The sequence below is a fragment of the Pseudophryne corroboree genome, chromosome 3, assembly GCF_028390025.1.
Source record: "Pseudophryne corroboree isolate aPseCor3 chromosome 3, aPseCor3.hap2, whole genome shotgun sequence".
NCBI lineage: Eukaryota > Metazoa > Chordata > Amphibia > Anura > Myobatrachidae > Pseudophryne > Pseudophryne corroboree.
The window spans coordinates 664,992,381-665,020,053 of NC_086446.1; the positions used below are offsets into that span (position 1 = coordinate 664,992,381).

Below are 27,673 nucleotides of genomic sequence, written 5' to 3' on the forward strand. Positions count from 1 at the left end.
TCCCCCTAGTGACGTCAGAGGTCCTTTACTCAACTTGGATTTAGAACTAACCATCGCCGCACGCTGCTCCCTCACCGTCGGGGTCCAGTGATGTCACGCCGTTGCTAAACACCAAGAAAGTGCTTTAATACAAGTGACATACAACACTTATATTATAAGGAGTATTCTCATAAGGACATCAAAGACATTATTATTATATCCCATATTGATAAAAAAAACATCCCAGATTATTAGATTAATTTATCCAAGAGGGGCCACTGTACATAGATGGTAGATCCATCAAGCCTCCAACTGGAGTAGTTGAGTACCCTGATCACCCACTCTGATGTTATCACGGTAGATCAGAGCCTTAGTTATTAGAAAACAAGAAATTTTTTGACATATCAGTATTGGACACCCTACGACCATCAAATTTTTTGACCAGACAACCAGGGTGCGGTTCCACCTTTACGCAACCACACTCAGGCTCAAAAATTAAGATAAAACATGTTTTATCTTGCTTTAGTTCATATGTCATCTACTACATTAAGTGCCCTTGTGACTTATTATACGTGGGCAAAATCGTCTGACAATTCAGAGTGAGAATGGATCTCCATCGCCAAGCCATTCGAGCATCATTGGATGGTATATCTCAAGAGCAACCGGTGGCCTGTCACTTCAGGAAAGGAAAACATTCATTGGCGGCCATGAGGCATAAGATCATGGACCACGTCCCCCCTAACATTAGAGGGGGTGATCGGGGTACTCGACTACTCCAGTTGGAGTACAGTGGCCCTTCTGGGAAAAATGAGTCTAATATTCTGGGATTCTTTTTAGGAATATGGGACATAATAATAATGTCTCTGATCCTTATGAGAATATTCCTTATAATATGTGTTATAGTGTAATTTCATTAATTCGTATTTATCAGTATAATGTGGACCAGTTTAAATTTAAATTAATTTGTAGCATTTTTTCATGGTAATGCTTTAATATTGTATCGCTCTCCAGGCAAGATAAACTAAGTATTCTAGCGCTATTATAATGTGCACTATACATATATAACAGGTGAATTGTTTATTCTTTACTACTAATTTGCTGCCATCTTGTGGCCTTTTTGAAGCATGTCACTTGTATTAGAGCACTTTCTTGGTGTTTAGTTACAGCGCTGCATCACAAAGCAGGTTTCCGTAGCAACGGCACCGGGAGGCGCACGGCGCGGGTCCGTGATATCACTGGACGCCGAGGGTGTGGGAGCAGCGAGTAGAGATGGTCCTGGTGGTGGTATTTTCATCTTTATAAGGTAAGAACTGTGTTTCTATGGTTTATGTCCTGACGAAAATGTATCTAATAAATTGAAACGTTGACTGACATGAGGAAGTTAGTGCTGCTGCCTATCCTGTGAGTACTGCTGCCTAAATATCTATCTATCTATCTATCTATCTATCTACCCATCACACACACACACACACACACACACACACACACACACACACACACACACACACACACACACACACCGGCACTCAGAGTCTTAAATTCAAATCAGTGTATTCACATCTATATCCAATGTTTTAGGGCTGGATCGCCCCTTTGTCAAGGTGAATGAACAAAGTAATACATAACTTACCTTAAATGGAAGAGAAGAAATCCCTCAAACTGCGTAGCGCCAGGGTAGCGTCTAGTTACCGTTCGTGGAGAGGACCTTTTCAGAAGCCCCTGGGTCATACTTGCCTATGCTCCCTCATTCTGCAGGAGACTTCCTGAAATAGAAGCAATCTCCCTGACTCCCTGAATAGTCTAGCAAACTCCGTGATTGCACCTTAACCCCATTGTGCAGCTGTTACATTCTTGGGGGGAAAGATAAATCACAGATACATACTGTACATTCAAACGGGAACATTAGTGCCATTTCCCTGCATTGGTTATAAGACAAAATGATCCCTATGGCTACATGCATTTTTAAAAAAGTTTCTTGTGGCCACTTACAGTATTTGGAACCTCTTGTAAAGCACAATACACAAACAAATTCTGCAAAATATAAAAGTGTCTTTTCTTCAACTAGTAGACTTACTAACTTTGGTGCTCATTTACATTTGGATATAAGTCATTTTTGTGACACGCCTCCCAGATGTAGCAGTACACGTGCGCGCTGATAGGTGTTACTTTCATATCTCCCTGAAATGCTTTTTCAAAAGTAGGCAAGTATGCCCTGGGTCCATGTCACAAACTATTTGGAATAGTAACCTGTGGCGAGCGAAGCACCGAGCCCTAAGCACGGTGAGTGAAGCGAGCCCGTGAGGGTACAGTGGTGTATAGATAAAACTAAATAACCTCATACGAACGTAGAATGGATAAAACATTTAGGTGCTGTAAGGGCGTAAGTTATGTACTGCCCTCTCATGCTGTCACTTCCTGGTTTAGATCACGAAGGGAACATAAACACAACTGTATAGCCAGAGGTCCGACTACGTGACTTCCCCCGGTCCCCTGCTGGAGACGTCATGGTGCTGGCTGTGGTGGTAACCATGGAGACCACTCCGCCCGCATCCCGCTCCACTGATTGCCCACCCAAAACACATAGGGGAACATTTACTAAACAGTGATAACAGCAGAGAAGTGAGCCAGTGGAGAAACTGCCCCATCAACCAATCAGCAGCTCTGTATCATTTTATAGTATGCAAATTATAGATGTTACTTCAGTGCTAAATGGTTGCCATGGGCAACTTCTCCACTGGCTCACTTCTATGCTTTTATCACTGCTTAGTAAATGTCCCCCTTAGTGACAAGCATGATATATAAAAAGCATGATGTATAAAAAAAAAGTCCAGAGTGATGTTAATAAACTGATGGGACATGTTAATACTGTATGTTAAGGTAAGAAAGTTGGGAGGAGCATAGGATCATCGATTGCTAGAGAATATTACTAATTCAAACTTGATACAAATCACTGATGTAGAACAATGCACAATGGGAGTGGGATACGTCAAGATCCCGCCGGACGGAATCCCGGCGGTCGAAATACCTACACCGGAATCCCGACCGGCACAATCCCAACATATTCTCCCTCCGTGGGTGTCCATGACACCCATAGAGGGAGAATTAAATAGTGTGCCAAGCGTAGTTAGGCACCGTGCCCGCAAGGGGCTGCGTTTCGCTCGCCACTCCTGTCGGGATTGTGCTGGTTGGGATTCCAGTGTCGGTATTTCGACCGCCGGGATCCCGTCCAGCGGGATTTCGTACTGATCCCATGGAGGTAATTCAGGGCCTAATTCAGACCTGATCGCTAGCAAGCGATTTTTGCACTGCTGCGATCAGATAGTTGCCGCCTACGGGGGAAATGTATTTTAGCTGTGCAAGTGTGCAAACGCATGTGTAGCAGAGCTGTACAAACAGATCTTGTGCAGTCTCTGCACAGCCCAGGACTTACTCAGCTGCTGCGATCACATCAGCCTGTCCGGGACTGGAATTGACGTCAGGAACCCTCCCTGCAAACACATGGATATGCCTGTGTTTTTCCAGACTGAATTACCCCCTCAGACCTGATTGCTAGGCTGCATTTTTGCACAAAAAGACAACCACAGCACTCACCACCCCAGAAGCGTGGCACACCAATGCACTTACCAATCATAGGGTGGGGTGCATGTAACACAGCACTCGCCACCCCAGAAGCAGGGTACACAACTGCACTTACCACTCATAGGATGGGGTGCATGTAGCCCATGACCACATCACTCAAATACATACAAACAGAGAACCCAGCACTCACCCAAGTAAGCTCACTTATCCTCAACACTTCAATAAATAATTAAAGCGGATTTAGTTAGTGGATTGGCCAATGCACGGAAGCCTGCAAACCGCTCCCCAACATACCCCACCGTCATGCAGGTCCTACACTATACCAGAGTTTTAAAACCTGACTACTGTTTGACACATCATCTGCCTGCTAGATTTAATGTGCACCTGCCACACACTTTATGGCTTTTAAAGGTACACTAGTCACCTTACACTGGCTAATAGATAGCTAAGGAACATCTGAGACAGGTTCAGGATAATAGAGTCCACATAGGAGTGCATGAGAAATCTAGTGGCCACGGTTAATAAGAGTTAACCATAGATTAACCCCATCATATACACAAAAAGAAAACCACAGCAATCACCACCCCAGAAGTGGGGCACACCAATGATTGGTTTGTTAAAGTGTGCATGTCCTGTTTATACAACATCAGGGTGGGTGGGAGGGCCCAAGGACAATTCCATCTTGCACCTCTTTTTCTTCTTTGCATTATGTGCTCTTTGGTGCCTAGTTTTTATAACTGCCATCCTGTCTGCTACTGCAGTGCCACTCCTATATGGGCCAGGTGTTTGTGCCGCCCACTTGTGTCACTTAGCTAAAGTCATCCAGTGACTTCGGTGCTGGAAATGAGTGGAAATGAATGTTATTGAGGTTAATAATACCGTAGGATCAAAATTACCCCCAAATTCTGTGATTTTAGGTGTTTTTATGTTTTTTTTAAAAAGCATCCAGATCTGAAACCAAAACCTGAAATGGTGGTTTTGGAAAAACCAATCCAGATCCAAAACATGAGTGGGGATCCAGATCCAAAACCAAAACACAAAACCCGAAAAGTGCCTGCTGCACATCTCTAATATAAATATATATACTGAATATACTGTATGTGTATATATATATATATATATATATATATATATATATATATACTTTTTTGAATCATTTGTGCCAGAAACTGAATTAAGAACAGTTTTGGTTACAAGAATTGAATATTATATTCAGGTAGTTTGATAAACCACCGGCATATGGTTGTCAGCATCCCTAAGAGGAACTACAATTAAAAACTCTTATAAGGAGCCACATAAGAGATTAATTTAATCTATCTCTAAGGTTGTGATCCTTTGTATACAAACCTACCAATGTCAAATAAGCCTGATTTTTATTGTTACCCCTGATTAAGTCATTTAGACAAAACCCGTTGGTTCTGTCAGTCAAAAGCTATCAACCCAGTTTGTGAAGATACTCCCTCTTGAGCTCATACCTTGCAAATGGTGAGGGAGTATCTAGAGTTATCATTGTATATCGAACATACTGGACATATCTTATTGGCACTATTTTATATAATTTTATATGTAATTATTATAAGATGAACTATTTGTAACATCTATTTTGTTCAAATATTAAACAAATATTTTACTGATTGGCCTTGGGCCTCTTGTTTGGGTGATTTGGTGAGGGGTTGTCTGTTACAGGTCCCCAGATATAAGTATTCTCCAGTTTACAATCCATATCTACGTGGGTATTATTGGAAGAACCATCATAAATAAATTTTACTTAGCGCACTTGGGAATTGCGTTTTTATCATATATATGTATATATATATTAGTGATGAGCGGGTCCGGTTCCTCGGAATCCGAACCCCCCCCCCCCCCGAACTTCACCCATTAAGCACGGTTCCGAGGCGGACTCGAATCTTCCCACCTTGCTTGGTTAACCCGAGCGCGCCCGAACGTCATCATCCCGCTGTCGGATTCTCGCGAAATTCGTATTCTATATAAGGAGCCGCGCGTCGCCGCCATTTTCACTCGTGCATTGGAGATGATAGGGAGAGGACGTGTGCAGCGTTCTCTCAGTTGTGCTCAGTGTGCTGCAAATATCTGTGCTCAGTGTGCTGCAAATATCTGTGCTCAGTGTGCTTGCAAATATCTGTGCTCAGTGTGCTGAAAATATCTACTTTCTCTGCCTGAAAAAACGCTCCATATCTGTGCTCAGTGTGCTGCAAATATCTGTGCTCAGTGTGCTCTATTGTGGGGACTGGGGACCACCAGTATTATACAGTAGGAGGACAATGCAGAGTTTTGCTGACCAGTGACCACCAGTATTATACGTTCTCTGCCTGAAAAACACTCCATATCTGTGCTGCATTGTAGTATATAGTAGGAGGACAGTGCAGAATTTTGCTAACCAGTGACCACCAGTATTATATCAGTACGGTACAGTAGTCCACTGCTCTACCTACCTCTGTGTCGTCAAGTATGCTATCCATCCATACCTGTGGTGCATTTTAGTTGTTGTGCGCAGTATATATAGTAGGAGGACAGTGCATAATTTTGCTGACCACCAGTATATAATATGGGTGTGGTTCATCAAATCGACAGTGTCTAGGTCGACAATGTTTAGGTCGACCACTATAGGTTGACAGTCACTAGGTCGACATGGATGGAAGGTCGACAGGGTTTCTAGGTCGACATGTGCTAGGTCGACAGGTCTAAAGGTCGACATGAGGATTTTTTTTTTTTTTTTCATTTTCTTCGTAGAGTGACCGGGATCCCAAATTAGTGCACCGCGTCCCCTCGCGTGGCTCGCTTCGCTCGCCATGCTTCGGGCATGGTGCCTTCGCTCCGCTACCGCTTTGCTCGGCACACTTTACAGTTCCAATCGTAGTCCACGTGGATCGTTAAGTATGAAAAAATTCAAAAAAAAGAAAAAAAAAGTGAAAAACTCATGTCGACCTTTAGACCTGTCGACCTAGCACATGTCGACCTAGAAACCCTGTCGACCTTCCATCCATGTCGACCTAGTGACTGTCGACCTATAGTGGTCGACCTAAACATTGTCGACCTAGACACTGTCGATCTTCAGACCGGATCCCATATAATATATAGCAGCACGGTACAGTAGTCCACTGCTAAACCTACCTCTGTGTCATCAAGTATACTATCCATCCATACCTGTGGTGCATTTAAGTTTTGCGCAGTATATATAGTAGGAGGACAGTGCATAATTTTGCTGACCACCAGTATATAATATATAGCAGTACGGTACAGTAGGCCATTGCTATTGATATTAGAGATGAGCGCCTGAAATTTTTCGGGTTTTGTGTTTTGGTTTTGGGTTCGGTTCCGCGGCCGTGTTTTGGGTTCGAACGCGTTTTGGCAAAACCTCACCGAATTTTTTTTGTCGGATTCGGGTGTGTTTTGGATTCGGGTGTTTTTTTCAAAAAACACTAAAAAACAGCTTAAATCATAGAATTTGGGGGTCATTTTGATCCCAAAGTATTATTAACCTCAAAAACCATAATTTACACTCATTTTCAGTCTATTCTGAATACCTCACACCTCACAATATTATTTTTAGTCCTAAAATTTGCACCGAGGTCGCTGTGTGAGTAAGATAAGCGACCCTAGTGGCCGACACAAACACCGGGCCCATCTAGGAGTGGCACTGCAGTGTCACGCAGGATGTCCCTTCCAAAAAACCCTCCCCAAACAGCACATGACGCAAAGAAAAAAAGAGGCGCAATGAGGTAGCTGTGTGAGTAAGATTAGCGACCCTAGTGGCCGACACAAACACCGGGCCCATCTAGGAGTGTCACTGCAGTGTCACGCAGGATGGCCCTTCCAAAAAACCCTCCCCAAACAGCACATGACGCAAAGAAAAAAAGAGGCGCAATGAGGTAGCTGTGTGAGTAAGATTAGCGACCCTAGTGGCCGACACAAACACCGGGCCCATCTAGGAGTGGCACTGCAGTGTCACGCAGGATGTCCCTTCCAAAAAACCCTCCCCAAACAGCACATGACGCAAAGAAAAAAAGAGGCGCAATGAGGTAGCTGTGTGTGTAAGATTAGCGACCCTAGTGGCCGACACAAACACCGGGCCCATCTAGGAGTGGCACTGCAGTGTCACGCAGGATGTCCCTTCCAAAAAACCCTCCCCAAACAGCACATGACGCAAAGAAAAAAAGAGGCGCAATGAGGTAGCTGACTGTGTGAGTAAGATTAGCGACCCTAGTGGCCGACACAAACACCGGGCCCATCTAGGAGTGGCACTGCAGTGTCACGCAGGATGTCCCTTCCAAAAAACCCTCCCCAATCAGCACATGATGCAAAGAAAAAGAAAAGAAAAAAGAGGTGCAAGATGGAATTGTCCTTGGGCCCTCCCACCCACCCTTATGTTGTATAAACAAAACAGGACATGCACACTTTAACCAACCCATCATTTCAGTGACAGGGTCTGCCACACGACTGTGACTGATATGACGGGTTGGTTTGGACCCCCCCCAAAAAAGAAGCAATTAATCTCTCCTTGCACAAACTGGCTCTACAGAGGCAAGATGTCCACCTCATCTTCACCCTCCGATATATCACCGTGTACATCCCCCTCCTCACAGATTATCAATTCGTCCCCACTGGAATCCACCATCTCAGCTCCCTGTGTACTTTGTGGAGGCAATTGCTGCTGGTCAATGTCTCCGCGGAGGAATTGATTATAATTCATTTTAATGAACATCATCTTCTCCACATTTTCTGGATGTAACCTCGTACGCCGATTGCTGACAAGGTGAGCGGCGGCACTAAACACTCTTTCGGAGTACACACTTGTGGGAGGGCAACTTAGGTAGAATAAAGCCAGTTTGTGCAAGGGCCTCCAAATTGCCTCTTTTTCCTGCCAGTATAAGTACGGACTGTGTGACGTGCCTACTTGGATGCGGTCACTCATATAATCCTCCACCATTCTATCAATGTTGAGAGAATCATATGCAGTGACAGTAGACGACATGTCCGTAATCGTTGTCAGGTCCTTCAGTCCGGACCAGATGTCAGCATCAGCAGTCGCTCCAGACTGCCCTGCATCACCGCCAGCGGGTGGGCTCGGAATTCTGAGCCTTTTCCTCGCACCCCCAGTTGCGGGAGAATGTGAAGGAGGAGATGTTGACAGGTCGCGTTCCGCTTGACTTGACAATTTTGTCACCAGCAGGTCTTTCAACCCCAGCAGACTTGTGTCTGCCGGAAAGAGAGATCCAAGGTAGGCTTTAAATCTAGGATCGAGCACGGTGGCCAAAATGTAGTGCTCTGATTTCAACAGATTGACCACCCGTGAATCCTTGTTAAGCGAATTAAGGGCTGCATCCACAAGTCCCACATGCCTAGCGGAATCGCTCCCTTTTAGCTCCTTCTTCAATGCCTCCAGCTTCTTCTGCAAAAGCCTGATGAGGGGAATGACCTGACTCAGGCTGGCAGTGTCTGAACTGACTTCACGTGTGGCAAGTTCAAAGGGCATCAGAACCTTGCACAACGTTGAAATCATTCTCCACTGCACTTGAGACAGGTGCATTCCACCTCCTATATCGTGCTCAATTGTATAGGCTTGAATGGCCTTTTGCTGCTCCTCCAACCTCTGAAGCATATAGAGGGTTGAATTCCACCTCGTTACCACTTCTTGCTTCAGATGATGGCAGGGCAGGTTCAGTAGTTTTTGGTGGTGCTCCAGTCTTCTGTACGTGGTGCCTGTACGCCGAAAGTGTCCCGCAATTTTTCTGGCCACCGACAGCATCTCTTGCACGCCCCTGTCGTTTTTTAAAAAATTCTGCACCACCAAATTCAAGGTATGTGCAAAACATGGGACGTGCTGGAATTTGCCCATATTTAATACACACACAATATTGCTGGCGTTGTCCGATGCCACAAATCCACAGGAGAGTCCAATTGGGGTAAGCCATTCCGCGATGATCTTCCTCAGTTGCCGTAAGAGGTTTTCAGCTGTGTGCGTATTCTGGAAAGCGGTGATACAAAGCGTAGCCTGCCTAGGAAAGAGTTGGCGTTTGCGAGATGCTGCTACTGGTGCCGCCGCTGCTGTTCTTGCGGCGGGAGTCCATACATCTACCCAGTGGGCTGTCACAGTCATATAGTCCTGACCCTGCCCTGCTCCACTTGTCCACATGTCCGTGGTTAAGTGGACATTGGGTACAACTGCATTTTTTAGGACACTGGTGAGTCTTTTTCTGACGTCCGTGTACATTCTCGGTATCGCCTGCCTAGAGAAGTGGAACCTAGATGGTATTTGGTAACGGGGGCACACTGCCTCAATAAATTGTCTAGTTCCCTGTGAACTAACGGCGGATACCGGACGCACGTCTAACACCAACATAGTTGTCAAGGCCTCAGTTATCCGCTTTGCAGTAGGATGACTGCTGTGATATTTCATCTTCCTCGCAAAGGACTGTTGAACAGTCAATTGCTTACTGGAAGTAGTACAAGTGGGCTTACGACTTCCCCTCTGGGATGACCATCGACTCCCAGCGGCAACAACAGCAGCGCCAGCAGCAGTAGGCGTTACACGCAAGGATGCATCGGAGGAATCCCAGGCAGGAGAGGACTCGTCAGAATTGCCAGTGACATGGCCTGCAGGACTATTGGCATTCCTGGGGAAGGAGGAAATTGACACTGAGGGAGTTGGTGGGGTGGTTTGCGTGAGCTTGGTTACAAGAGGAAGGGATTTACTGGTCAGTGGACTGCTTCCGCTGTCACCCAAAGTTTTTGAACTTGTCACTGACTTATTATGAATGCGCTGCAGGTGACGTATAAGGGAGGATGTTCCGAGGTGGTTAACGTCCTTACCCCTACTTATTACAGCTTGACAAAGGGAACACACGGCTTGACAACTGTTGTCCGCATTTCTGGTGAAATACCTCCACACCGAAGAGCTGATTTTTTTGGTATTTTCACCTGGCATGTCAACGGCCATATTCCTCCCACGGACAACAGGTGTCTCCCCGGGTGCCTGACTTAAACAAACCACCTCACCATCAGAATCCTCCTGGTCAATTTCCTCCCCAGCGCCAGCAACACCCATATCCTCCTCATCCTGGTGTACTTCAACACTGACATCTTCAATCTGACTATCAGGAACTGGACTGCGGGTGCTCCTTCCAGCACTTGCAGGGGGCGTGCAAATGGTGGAAGGCGCATGCTCTTCACGTCCAGTGTTGGGAAGGTCAGGCATCGCAACCGACACAATTGGACTCTCCTTGTGGATTTGGGATTTCGAAGAATGCACAGTTCTTTGCTGTGCTGCTTTTGCCAGCTTGAGTCTTTTCATTTTTCTAGCGAGAGGCTGAGTGCTTCCATCCTCATGTGAAGCTGAACCACTAGCCATGAACATAGGCCAGGGCCTCAGCCGTTCCTTGCCACTCCGTGTGGTAAATGGCATATTGGCAAGTTTACGCTTCTCCTCCGACAATTTTATTTTAGGTTTTGGAGTCCTTTTTTTACTGATATTTGGTGTTTTGGATTTGACATGCTCTGTACTATGACATTGGGCATCGGCCTTGGCAGACGACGTTGCTGGCATTTCATCGTCTCGGCCATGACTAGTGGCAGCAGCTTCAGCACGAGGTGGAAGTGGATCTTGATCTTTCCCTAATTTTGGAACCTCAACATTTTTGTTCTCCATATTTTAATAGGCACAACTAAAAGGCACCTCAGGTAAACAATGGAGATGGATGGATTGGATACTAGTATACAATTATGGACGGGCTGCCGAGTGCCGACACAGAGGTAGCCACAGCCGTGAACTACCGCACTGTACTGTGTCTGCTGCTAATATATAGACTGGTTGATAAAGAGATAGTATACTCGTAACTAGTATGTATGTATAAAGAAAGAAAAAAAAACCACGGTTAGGTGGTATATACAATTATGGACGGGCTGCCGAGTGCCGACACAGAGGTAGCCACAGCCGTGAACTACCGCACTGTACTGTGTCTGCTGCTAATATATAGACTGGTTGATAAAGAGATAGTATACTCGTAACTAGTATGTATGTATAAAGAAAGAAAAAAAAACCACGGTTAGGTGGTATATACAATTATGGACGGGCTGCCGAGTGCCGACACAGAGGTAGCCACAGCCGTGAACTACCGCACTGTACTGTGTCTGCTGCTAATATATAGACTGGTTGATAAAGAGATAGTATACTCGTAACTAGTATGTATGTATAAAGAAAGAAAAAAAAACCACGGTTAGGTGGTATATACAATTATGGACGGGCTGCCGAGTGCCGACACAGAGGTAGCCACAGCCGTGAACTACCGCACTGTACTGTGTCTGCTGCTAATTTATAGACTGGTTGATAAAGAGATAGTATACTCGTAACTAGTATGTATGTATAAAGAAAGAAAAAAAAACCACGGTTAGGTGGTATATACAATTATGGACGGGCTGCCGAGTGCCGACACAGAGGTAGCCACAGCCGTGAACTACCGCACTGTACTGTGTCTGCTGCTAATATATAGACTGGTTGATAAAGAGATAGTATACTCGTAACTAGTATGTATGTATAAAGAAAGAAAAAAAAACCACGGTTAGGTGGTATATACAATTATGGACGGGCTGCCGAGTGCCGACACAGAGGTAGCCACAGCCGTGAACTACCGCACTGTACTGTGTCTGCTGCTAATATATAGACTGGTTGATAAAGAGATAGTATACTCGTAACTAGTATGTATGTATAAAGAAAGAAAAAAAAACCACGGTTAGGTGGTATATACAATTATGGACGGGCTGCCGAGTGCCGACACAGAGGTAGCCACAGCCGTGAACTACCGCACTGTACTGTGTCTGCTGCTAATATAGACTGGTTGATAAAGAGATAGCATACTCGTAACTAGTATGTATGTGTAAAGAAAGAAAAAAAAACCACGGTTAGGTGGTATATACAATTATGGACGGGCTGCCGAGTGCCGACACAGAGGTAGCCACAGCCGTGAACTACCGCACTGTACTGTGTCTGCTGCTAATATATAGACTGGTTGATAAAGAGATAGTATACTCGTAACTAGTATGTATGTATAAAGAAAGAAAAAAAAACCACGGTTAGGTGGTATATACAATTATGGACGGGCTGCCGAGTGCCGACACAGAGGTAGCCACAGCCGTGAACTACCGCACTGTACTGTGTCTGCTGCTAATATAGACTGGTTGATAAAGAGATAGTATACTCGTAACTAGTAAGTATGTATAAAGAAAGAAAAAAAAACCACGGTTAGGTGGTATATACAATTATGGACGGGCTGCCGAGTGCCGACACAGAGGTAGCCACAGCCGTGAACTACCGCACTGTACTGTGTCTGCTGCTAATATATAGACTGGTTGATAAAGAGATAGTATACTCGTAACTAGTATGTATGTATAAAGAAAGAAAAAAAAACCACGGTTAGGTGGTATATACAATTATGGACGGGCTGCCGAGTGCCGACACAGAGGTAGCCACAGCCGTGAACTACCGCACTGTACTGTGTCTGCTGCTAATATAGACTGGTTGATAAAGAGATAGTATACTCGTAACTAGTATGTATGTATAAAGAAAGAAAAAAAAACCACGGTTAGGTGGTATATACAATTATGGACGGGCTGCCGAGTGCCGACACAGAGGTAGCCACAGCCGTGAACTACCGCACTGTACTGTGTCTGCTGCTAATATAGACTGGTTGATAAAGAGATAGTATACTCGTAACTAGTATGACTATAAAGAAAGAAAAAAAAACCACGGTTAGGTGGTATATACAATTATGGACGGGCTGCCGAGTGCCGACACAGAGGTAGCCACAGCCGTGAACTACCGCACTGTACTGTGTCTGCTGCTAATATAGACTGGTTGATAAAGAGATAGTATACTACTAATATTATATATACTGGTGGTCAGGTCACTGGTCACTAGTCACACTGGCAGTGGCACTCCTGCAGCAAAAGTGTGCACTGTTTAATTTTAATATAATATTATGTACTCCTGGCTCCTGCTATAACCTATAACTGGCACTGCAGTAGTGCTCCCCAGTCTCCCCCACAATTATATGCTGTGTGAGCTGAGCAGTCAGACAGATATATAATATATATAGATGATGCAGCAGCACACTGGCCTGAGCCTGAGCAGTGCACACAGATATGGTATGTGACTGACTGAGTCACTGTGTGTATCGCTTTTTTCAGGCAGAGAACGGATATATTAAATAAACTGCACTGTGTGTCTGGTGGTCACTCACTATATAATATATTATGTACTCCTGGCTCCTGCTATAACCTATAACTGGCACTGCAGTAGTGCTCCCCAGTCTCCCCCACAATTATAAGCTGTGTGAGCTGAGCAGTCAGACAGATATATATAATATTATATATAGATAATAGATGATGCAGCACACTGGCCTGAGCCTGAGCAGTGCACACAGATATGGTATGTGACTAAGTCACTGTGTGCTGTGTATCGCTTTTTTCAGGCAGAGAACGGATTATAAAGTAAACTGCACTGTCCTCACTAGTAAACTCTCTCCACTCAGTCTCTACACTTCTACAGTAACAGTACTCCTCCTAGTCAGCTCCAGTAAATCTCTCTCAGTCTCTTATAATCTAAATGGAGAGGACGCCAGCCACGTCCTCTCCCTATCAATCTCAATGCACGTGTGAAAATGGCGGCGACGCGCGGCTCCTTATATAGAATCCGAGTCCCGCGATAGAATCCGAGCCTCGCGAGAATCCGACAGCGTCATGATGACGTTCGGGCGCGCTCGGGTTAACCGAGCAAGGCGGGAAGATCCGAGTCGCTCGGACCCGTGAAAAAAAACATGAAGTTCTGGCGGGTTCGGATTCAGAGAAACCGAACCCGCTCATCTCTAATTGATATATTACTGGCATATAATTCCACACATTAAAAAATTGAGAATGTGGAGGGTAAAATAGGGAAAGATCAAGATCCACTTCCACCTCATGCTGAAGCTGCTGCCACTAGTCATGGCCGAGACGTTGAAATGCCATCAACGTCGTCTGCCAAGGCCGATTCCCAATGTCACAGTAGAGAGCATGTAAAATGCCCCCCAAAAAAAGTTCAGTAAAATGACCCAAAAATCTAAATTAAAAGCGTCTGATGAGTAGCGTAAACTTGCCAATATGCCATTTACGACACGTAGTGGCAAGGAACGGCTGAGGCCCTGGCCTATGTTCATGGCTAGTGTTTCAGATTCACATGAGGATGGAAGCACTCATCCTCTCGTTAGAAAACTGCAGTGCCACTCCTAGATGGGCCAGGTGTTTGTGTCGGCCACTTGGGTCGCTTAGCTTAGCCACACAGCTACCTCATTGCACCTCTTTTTTTCTTTGCATCATGTGCTGTTTGGGGACTATTTTTTGAAGTGCCACCCTGTCTGACACTGCAGTGCCACTCCTAGATGGGCCAGGTGTTTGTGTCGGCCACTTGGGTCGCTTAGCTTAGCCACACAGCTACCTCATTGCACCTCTTTTTTTCTTTGCATCATGTGCTGTTTGGGTACTATTTTTTTAAGTGCCATCCTGTGTGACACTGCAGTGCCACTCCTAGATGGGCCAGGTGTTTGTGTCGGCCACTTGGGTCGCTTAGCTTAGTCACACAGCTACCTCATTGCACCTCTTTTTTTCTTTGCATCATGTGCTGTTTGGGGACTATTTTTTAAATCTGCCATCCTGTCTGACACTGCAGTGCCACTCCTAGATGGGCCAGGTGTTTGTGTCGGCCACTTGGGTTGCTTAGCTTAGTCACACAGCGACCTTGGTGCACCTCTTTTTTTCTTTGCATCATGTGCTATTTTGGGGAATATTTTTTGAAGTGCCATCCTGTCTGACACTGCAGTGCCACTCCTAGATGGGCCAGGTGTTTGTGTCGGCCACTTGGGTCGCTTAGCTTAGTCATCCAGCGACCTCGGTGCAAATTTTAGGACTAAAAATAATATTGTGAGGTGTTCAGAATAGACTGGAAATGAGTGGAAATTATGGTTATTGAGGTTAATAATACTATGGGATCAAAATGACCCCCAAATTCTATGATTTACGCTGTTTTTGAGGGTTTTTTGTAAAAAAACACCCAAATTCAAAACCCACCCGAATCCGACAAAAAAATTTCAGGGAGGTTTTGCCAAAAAGCGTCCGAATCCAAAACACGGCCGCGGAACTGAATCCAAAACCTAAACACAAAACCCGAAAAATGTCCGGTGCACATCACTAATATATATATATACAGATGTATCCTCATACACCGTTGCTCATAGCGCGCTATTTAGGGTCCTGAATCGCGAGTTGTAATAACGTTATGGCGTGCGTTGTGTCCCATGCCATGTAATACACAGTTTCACCGCTAGGTGGCGAATGCTCCATGTTAAGCACGGTGCCGCGCGTTCACTAAGAGTAGAACACATAACACATCATACATTTACCTGGAGTGCCACTGCCTACTCATATTGTGGTCAGCAGTGGTATAACGGTTACAGTGTCCACCTGCAATGTGTGCATCCCGTGTTCGAATCCTGTCGAGACCAGAATTTTTTTTTTTTTTGTGGATTTATTTTTATATTTTTTTTTTAAAGAAATAAACTTGTTTGGTCAGTTTATTCTTTCCAGCTGAGCTCGTTGTAACAAAGTGGTAACCCCAACCACGGTGCACCCGTTCACTATCAATATTGTCGTTACATTGGGGAAAATATCTTTTATTGGTGAAGCATAAACAGCATGTACATTTCGGACATCATTTCCGGTTCATTTGCTTCAAATAGCCCTAACCCCGCCGAGGGGTGACACCAAAGTGCTGGCTGCTGCTCAGTGACAGGAGCCAAGTGCAGCACTGTAATATTACGTGCAGCAATCCGGCTTCTGTCACCGTGTAGAGGCAGGCAACAGAGACACGCTAGTCTCCGGTGGCAGCCCGCAACTCCCGCACCCCCGGAGTGATGAAAACGCAGGTCAGGGCACTTAGCCACACCCCCTCTGCGAAGTCACGCCCCTCCAGTGGATCACCTGCTTAGTCACGCCCCCTCCCGTGAAGCCACATCCATTTTGTGCCCGCGCTTGTATCGGGTGCAAAAGAGGTGAGTGATGCCTCTGGTTCTAAGTAGGGATGTGCGCCGCCCCTGTCATAGGTTTTGGTTTTGCATCTGTATCTTCTTTGTGTTTTGCAACTGTATTTTGTTTTGGCAAAACTGCCCTTGCAGGATTTTGCATTGTATTTGTAGTTTTTTCCCCCAAAAAATCATAAAAACAGCTAAAATCACAAAATGATGGCCTTTATTTGTTCCTACAGTATTAATAACCTCAAAAGCATTAATTTCCTCTTATTCCAGTCATTCACAGCTCACAATATTGTTTTCACCCAGTTTAGGTTAAAATGTTAGACATAGGTTGCTGGATGACTAAGCTAAGTGACAGCAGTGAGCGGCACAAACATGTGGCACTTAAACTTCCAACATGGCACATCTAGATAATAGAATGACAGGGTGGCAGTTTAATAAGCTGCAGTATGAAGATGTTTGTTGTCTACACAAGAAGACAGTCAGCAATATACAATATGAATATTACACTGCAGTACCACCTACAGTGTCAAAATACTTAGATGAAATTTGGGTACCACCTACAGTGTCAGAAAATGTGTATGAATACTACACTGTGGTATAACGTACAGTGTCACAATACTTGGATGAAATTGGGGTACCACCTACAGTGTCACAATATGTGTATGAATATTACACTGTGGTACCATCTACAGTGTCACAATACTTGGATGAAATTGGGGTACCACCTACAGTATCACAATACTTGTATGAAATTGGAGTAGCACCTGCAGTATTGCAATACATGTATGAATATTACACTGTGGTACCACCTACAGTGTCACAATACTTGGATGAAATTGGGGTACCACCTACAGCACAGTGTCACAATACATGCATGAAAATTATACTGCAGTACCACCTACAGTGTCACAATACTTGTATGAAATTGGGGTACCACATACAGTGTCACAATACATGTATGAATATTCCACTGTAGTACCACCTACAGTGTCACAATACTTGGATGAAACTGGGGTATAACCTACAGTACAGTGAAACAATACAAGCATGAAAATGACACTGCAGTACCACCTACAGTGTCACAATGATTGTATGAAATTGGGATACCATCTACAGTGTCACAATACATGCATGAATAATACACTGCTGTACCACCTACAGTGTCACAATATGTATATGAATATTACAGTTTGTTACCACCTACAGTGTCACAATATGTGAATGAATATTACACTGCAGTACCACCTACAGTGTCCCAATACTTGTATGGATATTACACTGTGGTATCACCTACAGTGTCAAATATGTATATGAATATTACACTCCGGTACCACCTACAGTGTCACAATACTTGGATGAAATTGGGGTACCATCTACAGCGTCACAATACGTGTATGAATATTCCACTGTGGTACCACCTACAGGTGTCACAATATGTGTATGAATATTACACTGTGGTACCACCTACAGTGTCACAATACTTATATGAAATTGGGGTACCACTTGCAGTATCACAATACATGTATGAATATTACACTGTGGTACCACCTACAGTGTCACAAAACTCACATAAAAATTACACTGCATTGTCACCTACAGTGTCACAATATTCGGATTATATTGGGGTACAACCTACAGTGTCACAATACATGCATGAAAATTATACTGCGGTACCACCTACAGTGTCACAATACTTTTATGAAATTGGGGTACCACCTACAGTGTCACAATACATGTATGAATATTACACTGCAGTACCACCTACAGTGTTGCAATGCTTGGATGAAATTGGGGTACCATCTACAGTGTCACTATACGTGTTTGCATATTACACTATGGTACCACCTACAGTGTCAGAATGCCTGGATGAAATTGGGGTACCACCTACAGTGTCACAATACATGAATGAATATTACACTACGGTACCACCTACAGTGTCACAATACTTGGATGAAATTGGGGTACCATCTACAGTGATCCAATATGTGTTTGAATATTACTCTGTGGTACCACCTACAGTGTCACAATATGTATATTAATATCACACTCCGGTTTCACCTTCTGTATCACAATGCTTTGATGGTATTGGGTTACCATCTACAGTTCCACAATAAGTGTATGCATATTACACTGCAGTACAACCTACAGTGTCACAATACTTGGATGAAATTGGGGTAAAACCTGCAGCATCGCAATACTTGTATAAATATATTACACTGTGGTCTGACCTGCAGCATCACAATACTTGTATGAATATTACACTGCAGTTTGACTGGCAGTGTCACAGTACTTGTATATGTAAAATAATAGTATAGTACACTTGGGTACAGCACAAAAAAATGTATAGTTTTTAAAATTATAATTTTAGCTTTTATTTTTTTACACTGGGGCAGAGCCCCTGGATGGAAGGACAGAGCACCCCTGGATGAACAGTGCACCCCTGGAGGACACAGCAAGTCCTTGATGGACGGACAGAGTACCCCTAGATGGACAAAGCATCCCTGGAATACACAGCAGCCCCTTGATGAACAGACAGAGCACCCCTAGATGGACAGAGCACACCTGGATGGACACAGCAGACCCTTGTCGGACACAGCAGCCCCTTGATGGACAATGCAGCAGCACCCCTGGTGTGTAGCATTTTGTATGCAGGTAAAGCCACAGTCAAACACAGTATATAGGCACGCCACATATCATTTTAATCAGCAGAAGCTGCTTGTGTATCTTAGCCACATAGCAATGCAAATAAGATGCATTTTCATAAAAAAGGTGCCCGACTTTAGCAGTGCTTCCATGTGAGTCACACCAGGCATCTCCTGCTGAATGGCGCATTGAGGCAATATTAATGAGGACACATCTGTATCCAAGCAGAGGCAGAGAGCACAGTGTTAGTGGCCGTGTGAGTGCTGTGTGAGAGTGGGCTGGTTGTGCAATAGTGTTCGGCATAAGGGGCATTATGCATGTCATGTGTATAAATTAATTAATAATGTGCAGTGAATGTGTAAGGGGCATTATGTGTGTCATGTGTATCAGGGCATTAATAATGTGCGGCATACTGTATGTGTAAGGGACATTATGTGTATAAGGGCATTAATAATGTGCGGCATATGTGTAAGGGACATTATGTGTATAAGGGCATTAATAATGTGTGTCCTATGTGTAAGGTGTTACGTTCTTAGTGCTCAGAATAAAAAAAAGGTATTGAGTGGCAGTCCAGAGCACAAGAACATGACGCTGAAATAATGGCAAAGTGTAACAATAACCCCTAGCAACCTAACTCCGTTGTTTCACCCATGTGGTCCGTCTATGCCTGCGAGACTATGTGTTCTTGGGCCAACGGCAGCCGCGTGAACAGATTAGATCTGCCCAACTCCGATGTCCCCCGGTCTTAGTATGAGACAAGGCATAAACGGAGACGGGATGATAACAAGGGGACCTCTAACTAAACACAAGATAGAGCTAGGGGCTACTACTGAACTACAAAATAAAAGTATGTGCGGCACGGCCGCCAAAGGAAAAGGAAACCAAAGTACACCATCCAAACCCTACACGGCACCGCCGTATACCAGGAAGGATAGTTAAAGCGGAACACCTCCGCGAAAATACAAAGAAACCAGAAATAAAAGGAATTCCGCTGCCAAGGCTGCAAGGCACGGCAGAAGGCCGCTACTCACAACACCGGGAATACCCAAAAGCGAACCGGAGTCTTCAGATCTCAAACGCAGGTGACCACCGACACGAAGGTAGGGAGAAGTACAAGGATTGGCTTCCGATACCAGGAGTCAGGACCACTGGAGCAAGATGACTGGAGTACGAAACACCGGACAGGGAATATTCTCCAGAGGAGGAACAGCAAACAGGAAGCTATCACCGGCGTCTGTGTAATGCACTGAGACAGCATATAAAAGGGAGCCCTCCAATGGTTGTGGAGAATCTAATTAGTGATGTCGTGCAGCTGCCCTGCTGCACGACCAGGGTAAGGCAGGTAAAGGTAATCCTAACATGGCAACGGGGAACGCGGTCCGCCTGTGGAGTCCCCGTTGCCATGGACCTGGCGGCTCCGAGCGCACGGCATCCCAGCGTTGCCAGGGACCCGGCGGCTCAGCGCGCACGGCGTCCCAGCGTTGCCAGGGACCCGGCGGCTCAGCGCGCACGGTGTCCTGGCATTGCCGCACCTAACAGTACCCCCCCCTTGAGGAGGGGTTAAAGAACCCCATGATCCGGGTTTCTGAGGAAAATCCTGAAAGTATAATCTCTTAAGTTTAGGGGCATGTTAATCCTTGTCCAGGACCCAAGACCTTTCCTCTGGGCCATACCCTTTCCAATGAACCAAAAATAGAGCCGACCACGAGAGAACGTAGAATTTAAGACCTTCTCCACAAGGAACTCTTGTTGACCCTGAACATCCACCGGAGGTCTACCCTGGGAAGTCTTCTGAGGGAATCTCCTGGAAAAAATATATTGCTTCAAAAGAGAACAGTGGAAAGTGTTGCCAATCTTAAGTTATTTAGGCAACCTTAGCCGAAAAGCCATTGGATTGACTTTCTTGACAATAAGAAATGGTCCAATAAATCTGGGTCCGAATCTAGCCGAGGGTTGTCAGAGCTTGATGTTGCGGGTTGACAACCATACCTTATCCCCCACCTTAAATGTGCACGGGCGTCGGAACCTATCAGAAAAAAAATTCTCTCGGAAAGCTGCCTTCTTAAGGGCAAGGTGTACCTTTCTCCAAATAACTCTGAGACGGGAAGTTAAGGTCAACAAAGAGGCAGGACAATGAGGAGTAAAGGAATTGGCTCTAGGATGAAAGCCCAGGACCGAAAAGTATGGAGATTCCTTGGTGGAAGAGTGGCAAGAGTTATTATAGGCAAATTCGGCCAGAGGAAGAAAATCTGACCAATCATTCTGAAGTTTGGCAGAATAAAAAGATATAATAGATATTGTTTTAATGACTGATTAACACGTTCAGTCTGTCCATTAGACTGTGGATGGTATCCAGATGTCAAAGAGAGTTTCATGTTTAATGAGGCACAAAAACGTTTCCAGAAACGGGCAATGAATTGTAGTCCCCGGTCAGAGACAATATCCACGGGTAAACCATGAAGTCTGAAGACATGGTGGAGAAACAGAACTGCCAAAACTTGAGCGGAGGGTAATCGGGGAAGAGCAATGAAGTGGGCCATTTTACTAAAACGGTCTACCACTACCCAAATGATCCGGAATCCGGATGAAAGAGGAAGATCCACCACAAAATCCATGGAAATGTGTGACCACGGCCTGAGAGGAATAGCAAGAGGCATGAGTTGCCCGACCGGCAACGATCGAGATATCTTGTGCTGAGCACACACCTGACAGGAAAGGACAAATTTCCTAACGTCCTTGGAGAGATTAGGCCACCACACCGAGCAAGAGATTAACTCCAAGGTTTTAGCAATACCCGGATGACCAGAAACCTTACTATCATGAAACTCAGCAAGGACAGTGCCTCTCAAGAACTCAGGGACGAAGAGACGACCAGCAGGAGTAACACTGGGAGCCTGCTGCTGAAGCTGGAACAGCTGTGTGAATAAATCCTGTGTGAGGCCAGCCCGGATGACGGATGATGAGACAATGGGGGTTGTGGCCGGGTAGTTATTGTGAGCAGGAAGAAAACAACGTGACAGGGCATCGGCTTTGGTATTCTTAGAACCGGGCCTGAAGGTGATGATGAACTTGAATCGAGTAAAAAACAGCGCCCAACATGCCTGCCGAGCATTTAGCCATTTAGCTGATTCAATATACTGTAGATTCTTGTGGTCAGTGAATACAGTAATGGCAACGGTCATGGCACCGGCCAGCCGCCGCGCCTAACATAAGGGGCATTATTGTGTGGTATTATGTGTAGAAAAGCATTACTAATGTGTGGCATTATGTGTATAAGGTGCTCTACTGTGTGGAGTTACTTATAGAGAGGGCACTACTGTGTGATCTAATGTGAATAAAGAGCAATATGGTGTGTTGTAATATGAATAAGGAGCAATTTAGTGTGATGTAATGTGAATAAGGAGCACTACTGTGAGGAGTAATGTTTATAAGGTAAAGTGGTACTACTGTGTGATGTAACATGAATTAGGGACAGTATTGCATGATAAAATGTGAATAAAGTTGCAGTATTGTGTGGCATAATTTGAATTGGGGGTACTATTGTGTGGCCATGCCTCTTGCCAGCAAAAACACACCCCTTTTTGGGCTGCGTGCCGAATGTGTGCATTGTTCCTATTTAAAATATAGGGGTAGGAACAACGACATAAGGACTGCTATGGGTGAGAGGTGATGGTGCTGGGAAAGGAGTGCAGGGTCATATTCGGAACTAGCGGTGGTGCTAGGGGGCACCAGCCAAAATCTTGCCCAGGGCATCATATTGGTTAGGGCCTGCTCTGCCTGGATGGATAACAAAGCACCCCCAGATGGATACAGGACATAAACAGCAGCACTAAACAAGCTCTATATCTGGAGTGAAAATGGTGCAATCACCAGGGACCTTCCATAGAATCCAAAACCCGCAAGAATCTGACAGTGGGATGATGATGTTTTGCCCAGTTTTGAGATCCGATCAGGTGGGAAAACCCGAGCCAGACTCAAATCCCACCTCGGATCGGTATGTTCGGGCGGATCATTTTCCCAGAGAACCAGATCCACTCATCTCTCGTTTTAAATACCCTGCATTGGGGTCACATAACTACTGTAGATTCTTGGGGAATCCTGCTTCTCTGATTCCTGGGAAACCACCCTGATTAGCCTTCTCAGCTTCACCCCCAATGCTGGCCTTGTAGAACATATGTCACAGGGCCAGCAATTCACCAATCCAAGTTAATCCTAGCTGACCCGAAGATCAGAGAAAGCAGGCCAGATCTTCCCTAGTTGGAAACTACAATTAGTGGCTGTATGGCTCATTTTGATGCTTTGGATCAGGTTGACAATGCCCTCCTACATGGCCCATTCTTTACTCCTGTTTCCAATTTTTATACCACTTTCTCTTTTGCTTCTTTTGCTACATTACCAGAACCGTCTCCGTTTAAGATATTATTTGCCCCTTTTGCTCACAACTATAGGCGCTACAGCTACAGGTACTTTATTTGCAACTCGGAATTAGCCCCAGTTAGGGTCAATAAGTACTGCAAGGTATAGAAAAGGCTTTTCAGAAAGTGTGTGGCTGTGTCTCTTGTACATTATTATATAATTATTTATTTTTCTTTCATTTAGATTGCCCTAATATGTAATTTATTTATTTTTACTTTAATGTCCATTTACACAGCCAGTAACTATTGTGGAATGACAAGAACCTTCTGAGTTTGCAATTTCCCAACATCTGGAGAGCCACTGACCCCTGAAACCTGGCCTTTCCAGAATGAGGACCTCTATAGTTCTCCTCAATGGTGAGAACTATGGAGCACTGGTGTATTTATAATGGGTGCAGTGTCTCTGGTGCACACAGGACCACGTGGTCCAGGGAGGCTCACACCACTCAACCTTCACCTATTATTATTATCCTTTGGCTCTCTATTGGCCATCTTGAATTTAAAAAATTATGCTGAGGCATTATTTTTGAAACTGGTACCACTCTGCTGCCAAACTCTGCAGAATGGCAAGCAGGGATCTCGGATCCCTGCCTGCAACTAATACTATCACCTTCACCGCGTCCCACAGCCACCGCCGTGCGCACCTCCGATGCCCACACCTTCGGCGAGTCCCACCACCACAGATGCCCGCACCTCCGCCGCGCACACACAGTGATGACAGCGGATCCAGTGACAGATCTGCTGGCCAATCACTCTGGCCTCACTGACTGGGACGTGCTTTCATGGGTTGAAAGCACGTCCCTGTATCTAGGCGGCACTTTAGTAGGTTACGTTTTGCACTTTATTTTCAATGGGGTTTTATAGCCCGTAGCGTGGCCCCACCTCCGCCCGCCACCCGCTCCAGCCCCTTTCCCATTGACAATGGGAGGCACCACTATTGGTGCCTCCCAAACTAATTTTAACTGTAGTAATGATTAGATTAATATAAAGGAAATATTTATGACACAGAATATCTTCTTTGTATTATGTTAATCATTAATGACAGGGGAGGCAATGCCTCCCCTGCCTCCTATGACTGCACGTCCCTGACCCTGGTTTATGGTAATAATAAAGAAATAATGGCTTTATTGGGAAGGTGTGTGGCCACAGAATAGTACCATTTCACATTATACCACACAGTAGTACCTCTTATACACATTATGCCACACAGTAGAGCACCTTATACACATTATGCCATATAGTAGAGTCCCTTATACAGGTTACACTATGGTTGAGACCCTTATACACATTAAACAATGGCAGAGCCGCTATGGAAGTAGTTGTATCTAACTATTTACTTGTTTAATTCAAATAAATGGAAAACACTATATACTGTATATGCCCCGACTGACCGGATCTTACAACCAGACCTTACAACCCCCCCCAATTCCTTAATGAAAATAAAGCCCCAAATGTGACCCACCACAGACTTGATAAATTCCCCAATCTAAGAATAAAAATAATGCCCCCAAACTGACCATGCCAGATTTTATAATCTCCCAATGCCTCAAAAAGAATATAGCCCAAAATGTGACCACCCGCACAGAGCTGAACCCCCCACAAACTCTCAATGAAAATAATGTACCAAAATTGCCCCCCAAAAATGTTTCTAATCTCTTGAACCAAATTTGTATCCTGCACTAGACTTTTAGATACTCGATATTCAGTATTGCTCATTTTACAAAAAACAGCTATCGTTAATCCAATAGTAGACCCTATATATTCATTACTGAGGCTTGAGGTGCTCCTAGAATTATGAAAAACTTCACATAAACACTATTTGTGGGGACTAGCCCCGGAGAAAATTCCTTTTAGGAGCACTATTTTATAATAATAGAATCATTGACAGTGGGGTAGTTCCATTATAAAGTACATCGAGACATGGGTCCATAGACAATCAGGAACTTGTGTAGGCTGGAGGACCCATAGGAACTTGAGACCAAGACTTGTGCTGAGCACAGGTAGGAAAGGTTGCAACAAAATCCTTAACTTCCTGATCAATAAAAACTTGTGAGTTTTTCAACCCCGCACGGCTAGGAGTCCCACATAGTGGTTGCAGCCTGCAAAAAGGTCCTGCAACCATGAATGGAAGCAGGTGATGCAAGTGGATAAGAGATGTTGATCTTTGCAGAGCAAAGACTTCAAGTTGAGAGATATTTTGAGATAAGTGAAGAGACGTATGTTGGTGTCATTTGGTTAATAGCCTTATGAGTAAACACAAGTATTTTATATTGAATGTGGTAGGATACAGGTAATTAATGGAGCGACTTACAGAGCGGAGCAGCAGGGAGTGTATTCTGCCTGTCACCATACCGATGATGGGATCCCGGCATTGAGGTGCCTGGTGATTCGCAAGTGCAACAAAGCCCCTTGCAGGCTCGTGGCAAGCTACACTCGCAACAGGTTTTATTCCCACTCTATGGGTGTCGTGGACACCCACGAGTGGGAATAGTCCCTGTTAGTCGACATGCCAACTGTCGGGATTTTGGGCGGGTGGGATATAGGTGAAGGTATTGTGACCACTGGTCACATAACTTTAGTTGTTAGGATCTCCTGCTCTGTGCTGCCACGTCACCATGGCAACCGGGAGGCAAGTGTTAGCGAAGTAACCTGAGCGCAGCTGATACTCCGGTCCGGGTTTTTACTGTGTAGTGGTTACAGGCTCTGTGCGCGGCAGGGAATCCGGCGCTGGTTTTGTGCTCACAGTCTGTGAGGTCTGAGTGGGGCGTGGACAGCACCTGCTATATAAACCATCCTCTCAGGCTAGGCAAATGCTGCTGAATCTTTGTTTGTTAGTCAGTTCCAGAGAGTTAGCTAGTACTGTGTGACTTTGTATTTACTTGTTGCTTACTGCGAATAGGCCTTGGGATTCGGTACTTCATTCTGCCAATCCGGACCTAGCAGTAAGACTGGAGTCAGTTGTTTGACCTGCTTGGGTTCTTTTGCTATTCTGTGAACCCAGCAGGTTTGCGGCTGTACTCTCAGACCTGCTTGCTTAATCCTCCCTCACTGTGCAGGGCGTCCAGGTGTCAGTTTAGTGGCAGTAAGCTGAACCTGTGCCCTGCAAGTGGGGGTTAGGATTGTGGATACTCTCCTTGTGTCTATATTTCTATCTCTGACCAAGGAGTTTATTCCCACACCCGTTGGTAACCCTTTGGGGTTTTTTCTGTTGCTCTTAGCAACATCATTTCAGGTGCTTCACATGTTAAATCACTACACATCGCTTCATTGTCCGCTCTATTCCATCTGAGCATTCCTGACACTAGGGAGACACCCAATTCCTGAGCCTTTGGGCTTCTCCGTTCACTTTGTGTTTATTAGTTATTCCATCACCTCCTGTGTATGTTATGTTATACTGTCTGTGAGTTCGTTTGCTTCGCTTCCCTCTCTGTTCATACACCGGTATACTCCTGTTAGCACTGGTGTGCGTAACATATTCAGCAGCCCTACTCCTGTTGAAATTTTGTGGGAATATGGAGCATACCCCTCAAAATACTTTGCAACAGGTGGTCGATCAGGTGCAGGTCCTGACTCGACAATTTAATGAGATGTCCATTAAAATGAACACCCCGCAGGCCGCTAGCGGAGCTCCCGCAGCAGCAGCGGCAGGTTCAGGGGTTAAGGAGCCGAAAGTAAATCTCCCGGATCGTTTTTCTTGAGATCGCTCGCAGTTCTTTTGTTTCAAGGAGAGCTGTAAGCTATATTTCAGGCTTAGGCCCCAGTCTTCTGGGTCGGAGATTCAGCGGGTGGGCATGGTGATTTCCTTGCTACAAGGAGACCCACAGGTCTGGGCATATGGGTTACAGCCTGACTGTCCGTCGCTTAAAAGTGTTGATGCTTTTTTTACGGCACTTGGCATTTTGTATGATGACCCTGACAAGATGGCTTCAGCCGAGGCTCAGATTACGGTTCTTAAGCAAGGGCGACGGCCAGCTGAGGTTT

The 27,673-nt window shown here is 45.0% G+C and overlaps 1 long non-coding RNA gene across 1 annotated transcript in view; it reads left to right on the top strand.

The window, feature by feature from the left end:
* The first annotated feature begins 1,158 nt into the window (after nt 1–1,158).
* Nucleotides 1,159–27,673, top strand: part of LOC135058143 (uncharacterized) — a 46,588-nt gene continuing 20,073 nt past the window's right edge. The window contains exons 1-2 of the long non-coding RNA XR_010244635.1: nt 1,159–1,282; nt 19,028–19,286. This is a non-coding gene — a long non-coding RNA (uncharacterized LOC135058143). The remainder of the gene's footprint in view (nt 1,283–19,027; nt 19,287–27,673) is intronic.